The sequence below is a fragment of the Nannospalax galili genome, unplaced genomic scaffold (assembly GCF_000622305.1).
Source record: "Nannospalax galili isolate Female #2095 unplaced genomic scaffold, S.galili_v1.0 scaffold671, whole genome shotgun sequence".
Lineage (NCBI taxonomy): Eukaryota > Metazoa > Chordata > Mammalia > Rodentia > Spalacidae > Nannospalax > Nannospalax galili.
In genome coordinates, this window is record NW_008329133.1 from 1,333,008 (window position 1) to 1,340,745 (window position 7,738).

The 7,738-nt window shown below is 40.4% G+C and overlaps 1 long non-coding RNA gene across 1 annotated transcript in view; it reads right to left on the reverse strand.

The window, feature by feature from the left end:
• Window positions 1-3,110: 3,110 nt before the first annotated feature.
• Window positions 3,111-7,738, reverse strand: part of LOC103733653 — a 9,257-nt gene continuing 4,629 nt past the window's right edge. Inside the window, exons 2-4 of the long non-coding RNA XR_607248.1 lie at window positions 4,224-4,315; window positions 3,486-3,584; window positions 3,111-3,191 (exon numbers count right to left, since the gene is read on the reverse strand). This is a non-coding gene — a long non-coding RNA (uncharacterized LOC103733653). The remainder of the gene's footprint in view (window positions 3,192-3,485; window positions 3,585-4,223; window positions 4,316-7,738) is intronic.

Here is a 7,738-nt window from a genome sequence, read left to right on the forward strand (position 1 = left end):
TACTATAGTCTTCAGCTGAAAATTTTTCCAATTTTTCATTCAAGTTTGACTTGCAAGCTTTGCGATCCATTTGAGCTCTTGAACAAGGTCCAGCTCTCATGCACCATTTCTGATGGGTTAAACCTTGAAGCTGAAACATTTTCTTCCATATATTCTTCAAGTTTTAGTTACTGCCAAAATTACACTGCATATCTGATGAGGACAGACATTAAATTAAACCAAAGACTCAGGGATTGGATGGCCAGTCTGCTGTCACTAAGTATAGAAATGAATTGTACGTGTGTGTGTGTGTGTGTGTGTGTGTGTGTGTGTGTGTGTTGGGGGTAATGGATAATTGCTATATAGTAACTTATTGTGTAGTTCTAACTGGCCCGAAATTTAAGCTTAGAAGGGCCTTAAACTGATAGTGATTTGCCTGACTCAGCGTCCAAGTGCTGGGATGACAGGAGTACGCCACACAACTACCTTTTGAGTTGCTTTACTTTTATTGTGTTTTGTTGATTCTTTGACTTTTCTTCCTTTTATTTCTTTGGATCACTTGCTGATTTTATTTAAGTATGTTTTCATGGCTAGATGTGGTAGCACACACCTTTAATTCCAGCACTCAGGTGGCAGAGGCAGGTGGAGCTCTGTGAGTTCAAGACCAGCCTGGTCTACATAGTGAGTTCCAGGCCAGCTGGGGCTACAAGGAGACCCTTTCTCAAAAAGAACTCCAAAATTTTCTTTCATGATGTGCTCCTCACTGGACTGGTAATTGCTAAGTAGCCTGTGGAGGCCTGATCCTCTTGAGCGCTTGGATCGTTCCACCGAACCACTACATCTGGTTCAGAGTGGATTTCCTTGTTTTTGCTTGTCTCTGTTTTTTGTCTGGGCTTTCATTTGGTAACCTGCCCGGGAAATGATTTAGGAGGCAGCCAGGCAGGAGCCTACAATGTTTAATTAAATTTCTGAAAATATGTCCTAGCCATTTTCAGGCTGTTGGGCAGGTGGGAAAGATGGATATATCTGTGGACTGCCTCCTTCCAGGACACAATTAAGAGCCAATCTCCGAAGGAGGATTTAAATGAAGCTTGGCAACAGCAACACTTCTGATCTCTCTCCCCACCTTACAATGATTATGTCTTCTGTGGAAGGAGAGATTTTATCAAGGGTGATGACAAAACTACTGGCATTACTTTCTCCATACTGACTACTAATATGTTTTCTCTGACAAGTAGTCCATCACAAATGTCCTTCTGATTCTTATTTCACACATAGTTTATTACTGGAAATTAGAAAAAACTCCATTTTTTAAAATGGAGGACGTTTGAGTATACATTCCATTGTAAACGGAAATTCACAGAGGATTTTTAAATAAAGCACGTACATTGTGCTGTTTATTTTTGTGCTAAAACAAGTTTTGAAATCTATAATGGCAGAAAAATGCCTTTCTTTTGTTTAAGAAAATCATCTTAGCTCCACCATCCAAAATGAACAATAATGGGCATCACAAACAAATATATTTCCTATTTCCACTCAGAAGACCTGGAACTGTAAAACTGCTAGACAAAAATATAGTCAGAAAACTATGGAACACTGGTCTTTGGTATGATTATTTGGACTTCATCTCCAAATAAACAAATGCAAATACTGATCTATGGTACTCTATTATATCTAAACACCTCTGGATAAGTGAAGATGAGCAGGCTGGAGAGAGAGAGAGAGAGAGAGAGAGAGAGAGAGAGAGAGAGAGATATGCTGGGGAACATGTAGATGAAGGAATTAATGTACATTGTCTAGAGGAAAATAATTAATAGGTCCCTTATGGAAACCTAAATAAACATATCCTTTAAAAAACTAAAACAAAACACAGCAAAGATTACAATAGGTTATGTATGTGAATCATCCTTTCATTATGGGTTTTAATGAAAAATCCACATCTAGGCACATGCTAGGTAAGAGCTCCATCACTGAGCTATATTCTTAGACTCCATTTTTCACATCTAAATGATATGAAATTGGTAATTGGAAGGGATACATGCATCCCAATACTGATTTCAGCATTATCTACAATAGTGAAATTAATCAAGCTACATGTTTGTCAACAGATGTTGGTTAAAGAAAATTGGGAATAATATAGTACAAATCTTGATAACCTTCAAAAATAAGCAAATTCTGCGGCTGGGGTGGTAGCTCGGTTGGTTAAGTGATAAAGACTATAAAATGCATGTCTTGCAAAAGTAAGGAGCTGCATGGGATCCCAAGAACCAAGGTTAAAAAAAAATGTACCAGCGGTCTGTGGAAAGGTCACAGTTGCTGATTCTATAATCAGGACAACCTGAATTCATATCCCCAAATCCATGTAAAAAGTTCTGGGAGGGACAACTTGGAATCCCACCCTAGGAAAGTGAGACAAAAGGATCCTTGGGGCTTGCTGGCTAGCCAGTCCAACTGAGTCATAAAGTCCAGTCTCAGTGAACAACCATGTCTCAAAAAAATAAGATATGAGGGTGTATTAGGGTTTTCCAAAGAAACAGAACCGGTAGAATGAATATATATGTATAGAGATTTATCAGTTTAGCTCACAGGATAGAGTCCGAGTAGTCCAACAATGGCTGCACCATACTGGAGAGGCTGAGAATCTGTAGTCGCTCAGTCCATGAGGCTGGATGTCTCAGTAGTCCCAATCTGGCACTGAAGGTCTGACAAACTCCAAAAGATCAGCTAGTCTTCAGTCTACAGCAGCAAGACGAACTCACCAGTGAGAGAGAAGGCAAGAACCAGGCATTCTCCTCTGCCATGGCCTTTTATACGGGTTGCCATCAGAAGATAACACCCACATTTAGGGTGTGTCTTCCAGCTTCAGATAATCCAATTAAGAAGCTCTCTCTCATTTCAGTTAATCCCAGATCCAGTCAAGTTGACACCCAGGATTAGTCATCACAGAGGGCCATTGAAGAAGATGCTCAAAAATCAAAAATCAATCCCAGAGCACCACACCACCCATGCATACACATGGGCTGACAAATATAAACAGATGTGAACACAGGGACATGTATACACAGGACCATATATGTATTCAGAGAGAGAGAGAGAGAGAGAGAGAGAGAGAGAGAGAGAGAATGGTGGCTCACAATTGGGGAGGATGAAACAGGAAGAACCTTGTCGTTTTCTGCATACTTGGTGATGTCCAGGCCAGTAAGAGTCCCTGTCTAATAAAGAAAAAAGTAGAGAACTGAAGAATGCTGTGGGAAATTGTCCTCCAGCCTGAACATGCATGCACTCACAGGTAAATATTAGCCTACAAATGAAAAGTGAACCCATGCAAATACAAGCACCTACCCATACACATATTCACCCACCCCTTGACACATAACAATGTAAATTATTAGCAAGATCACAGTTTAAATCTGTCTGATATGCAAACAGCCAAGCCTGCATAAAAGGACCAATTCTCTATTTTTTCACATACTGTAGGAATCTAAAACAATCACATGCATTTGTACCTAGAGGATTTGGAGAATAGGAGGTGTGGAGAACGGAGGGTTGGTAATTGAAGGGAGTTGAATTTTCAGTTTGATGGGAGGAATCTTTTATGAGCTGTACTGAAAAGAACGGCAACAATTATTAACAATGAGGTGCCACATACTTCAAAACTCTTAAGTGATGTTTCAAATGTTAAACTCATAAAGGAAAGTATTTTAGGTAGAAATGTTAGTTTTCTTGATTTGATCATTACACAGTGCACACATATGACACTGTACCCCATACACACATACAACATTTCAATGTAAAATAAAATTGTGCAAATAAAAATACATCAAAGGGGCTGGAGAGATGACTTAGTGTTCCAGTACACTGTTTGTACTTGCAGAGGATCCAGGTTTGATTCCGAGCACCCACATGGTGGCTAACAACGGTCCATAACTCCAGTTCCAGGGAAATACGATGTCCTCTGTGGGCATTGCATGACATGGGTGCATTTAGATACATGCAGACAGTACACTCATATACAGAAACAAAAAAATAGTAAATGAAATATTTAAAAATACACCAAAGATTTCAATGTACTGTACAAACAAAATGCATATGTCTTCCTCTGTACTGTGCTATTGTTCAGATCTGATTGTCCTTCCATACAGAGGTCTTATGTCAGTGGAGCTACAAGTGAGGATGCTACAGGAAATGCCATGCTGGGAGTGAAAATGGAACATGTGTGCCCTGGCACTAGGAGCAACTCTCACCTCCTAGTTCTGGTCACTTAAGTCCACAGCTTCATCCATATGTGTCCATTTCTTGAATTTTGTTCTCTTTCTCTTTTCTGTAGGTTTTAGCACTGCTAAGGGAAATGTGGAAACATTGAGAATTTCTTGTTTCAGAGATTCTGACAAAACAATAGGTAGATTCAGATTCATGTCCGTTTCTATGGATGGGATATATACACAAAATATGGACATGTTTATACCCATATCATACACACACACACACACACACACACACACACACACACACACACAACACAACACAGATACACACACACACACACACATACACATGTGATGTGGGGTGTTTTTTTCTGGTATTTTTGAGATAGGGTCTCCCTGTAGTACCAGCTTGCCTGGAACTAACTATTTAGACTAGGCTGATATCCATCTCACAGAGATATGCCCAGTAACAGTTTCAGGTTCATCAATATCAGTGCTATTTTGGGCACCAGATATATAGCAGTAACAGCTCCAGGGAATTTATTAGAGATTTACATTCAGGTCCCCATGCCAAAACTGACAAACTAACTCTAGATTGAATCCAGCAATCTTTATATTAACAAGTTCTCCTGCTGGTTTGGAGGGACAGAGAAGTTGGAGAAGCACTAAAGTGGATTTGTCTGCATTACATTTTTTTCTCTGGTTAACAAGGAGAGTGTTGAAACTTTCAAAAGAATTAAGTATCCTTAGGGTTTTGGACAGGAGCACAATTCACAGCTGAGTTCTGATGGCTGGAAAACTGAAGTATCAACAAATTATTTCACATACCCAGGGACCAGTTTAACTATTGCTTGAGTCCCTGTATTGCTGTCCAAATCAGCGATTATAGGATTTGTGTGAAGGAAGAGACCATGTCATCAGGTAAGATCGATTCTCCCATAGAAGAAGTGGTCTTGGGAGTGCAAACACTCTAACTAGAATTATACTGGTTTGGGACAAATGTATGCCCTGCCTCTCCAAGTAAGTGTACAAGAACCTGAACTTCTAAAAAGCATGCCAAAAGGAAAGCTTTGTGTGCATTTTATCTCCCAAATATTTCAAATCACCACACCAAAGAGCTTGTCCCAGAATCCTTTCCCAGGGCACGCTGGTGGCCCTCATGTTTTTCTAACACAAGATGGATCAGCCTCCAAATCACTGTGAGTGCCTGTACTGTAAAGCAGATGGCAACCAGCAAGCTCTGAAAGAGGAAGGAAAAATGTTACAGCACTTGGCACTTGGTACTTTAAAAAAAAAACACAAATCAATGTGCCTACCAGTAAAAAATATCTGAAGCCAAGGGCCAAGACCATGCCAGGAAAAATTTCCCATTCAGCCATTCCTGGTTTGTGGGTTCTGGCTGTGATCTTATCTTCCCTTCTTCTATTCACTGCTCTCTATTTGATGCCACCTGTCACCCACAGCAAGATGTTCTAATCTCCACACAAGTGCATCAGAAACATTGACACCACACACCCTTCTCAGTGACTTCACCATAGGCTACTGGAAGTAGGGTCTCTCTGTCCCTTCCTTCTCCTCCTGATCACTTCTCACTTCTGTTCCCCTCCCTCTGTGGCTCTGGTAGCTGAACTTCCCATACCTTGATCTGGTTAAAGGCCCTGGGATCCCCTGGCCTTGCCTTCTCTTCTGCCCTGTGGGCTCCATGAGCATCAGCAGTGGCACTGGCAGTACCTGGGCCTGAAGCTTCTGCAAGGGGAGCTGCCACAGAGAAGGGCTTGGCCTGAAGCATTATCAAAGAGCACATTGCTAGAATCTTGGTCGTCCCTGCAGTCTCCACCCGAGTTTGATCCCAGAGGGTTCTTGGGTGTTGGCTGGCCAAGGAGTTTTGGAAGGGATGTCTTTTATGATAAAACACACAAAATACTGGCCCTGTCCCCGTCCTATTTGCTGAGCATTTTCCTCAATTTTCCTTCCAGGACGTCTCACACATTAACAAATCATTCTGAAAGGGGAATTCACTTCCTTCTTGGGGGAGCTGTTTATGATAACCCATTTAAGCTGTGCACCAGTCCCCATTCTCAATGTGAAACATTCAGTGTCTTAACCCAAAGGCTGTAACTCTTTATAAGCTCCTGTGTGACTTTTGCAGGCACTTAGCAGAGATGTTCTCTAATCCTATTTTCTGGGATAGAACCCTTGCTGGTCCACTATGTACACACATTGTCTTTTAGAGAGTAAGTCCCAATGTATTCCTGGTTGTGCTCAAATTCATGGCCACCTTTTTGCCTTTTATAGTCCCAAGTGAGGGGATTGCAGGTGTAACCACCACAGACAAGCTCGGATCATAATTTTTATTTATTTATTTCATTTGTTATTTATATTGCTTTATTATTTTCTTTCCTTTTTGATTTTTTGGAGGGTAGAGAGGTAGAGATGACATGACACGAAACAGGGTGACCCTATGCAGCCCTGGTTGGCCTGGAACTTGCTATGTAAACCAAACTGGCCTAAAACTCACAGGTATCCATCTATCTCTGCCTCACAAGTGCTGGATCAAAGGCATGCCTCATTATACAGGTCCAAATATTTTCTTTCCTTTCTCTCCTTACCTTCCGTCCTTTATGTGTTCCTTAGTGGACTGATACTTGCTAGGGAGATCTTGGTGACCTCAATCCATCTGACAGCTTGGATTATTTCAGTGATAGACCATTCCTGGCTCAGTTTGCATTTTTCTTTTCTCTTTTTTTTTGTGTGTATGTGTGTATCTTGTTCAGCCTGTGGTATTATTTATTTTGTAACCTTCCCTTGGCACAATTTGGGATGTGCCTACCAGGAGTCTACAATGATTAGTGGGTTTTTGGAAAATATGTTCTACCCATGTTCAGGTTTCTGAGAGGGTTGACTGTCAGGTAGAACTATTGACTATCACCCAGTAGGAGAGTTCAGGCATAATTTCTAAAAGCTTTCTTGAATGAAGCGCTGGTGTGACAGCATTTCTAACTCCATGTCCCTGAGTTTAAAAAAAGATTATTCCTTCTCTTTTGAAGATGAGAAAACACTACCCATCAAATGTTCTATATTGCGACCTCCATACTAATCTTCTCTCTGTATAATAGTTTTTTCATTGCTCTCTATTTTTAACTTTGACCTTCCTGGAACTTACGAACATCCTTTTTTTGTGTGAGAACACAGTGGGATTATAAGCTTCATTGTAAATAAATATCTACTTGGCAATGACTCAGTGACATATTGTACAAGTCACTTTGACACATACAATTGAGGAAATATAGCTTTATTTGGATAAAGAAGGTCATCTATGCTCTCTCCGCCATCCAGTGCACTCACAAATAAATAACACAAATCCATCCATTTTTTAAAATTCAAATATAAGACCTAAAACTATAAAACTAAGAGACAAAAAGACAAGACAAAAACCGCATGCTATTGCCCACAATACCTTTTTTTTTTTTTTTTTTTGGTTTTTTTGAAAAAGGGTCTCCCTTTACCCCCAGCTGGCCTGAACCCACAGTTTGGCCTCTGCCAAACTTTTTAAA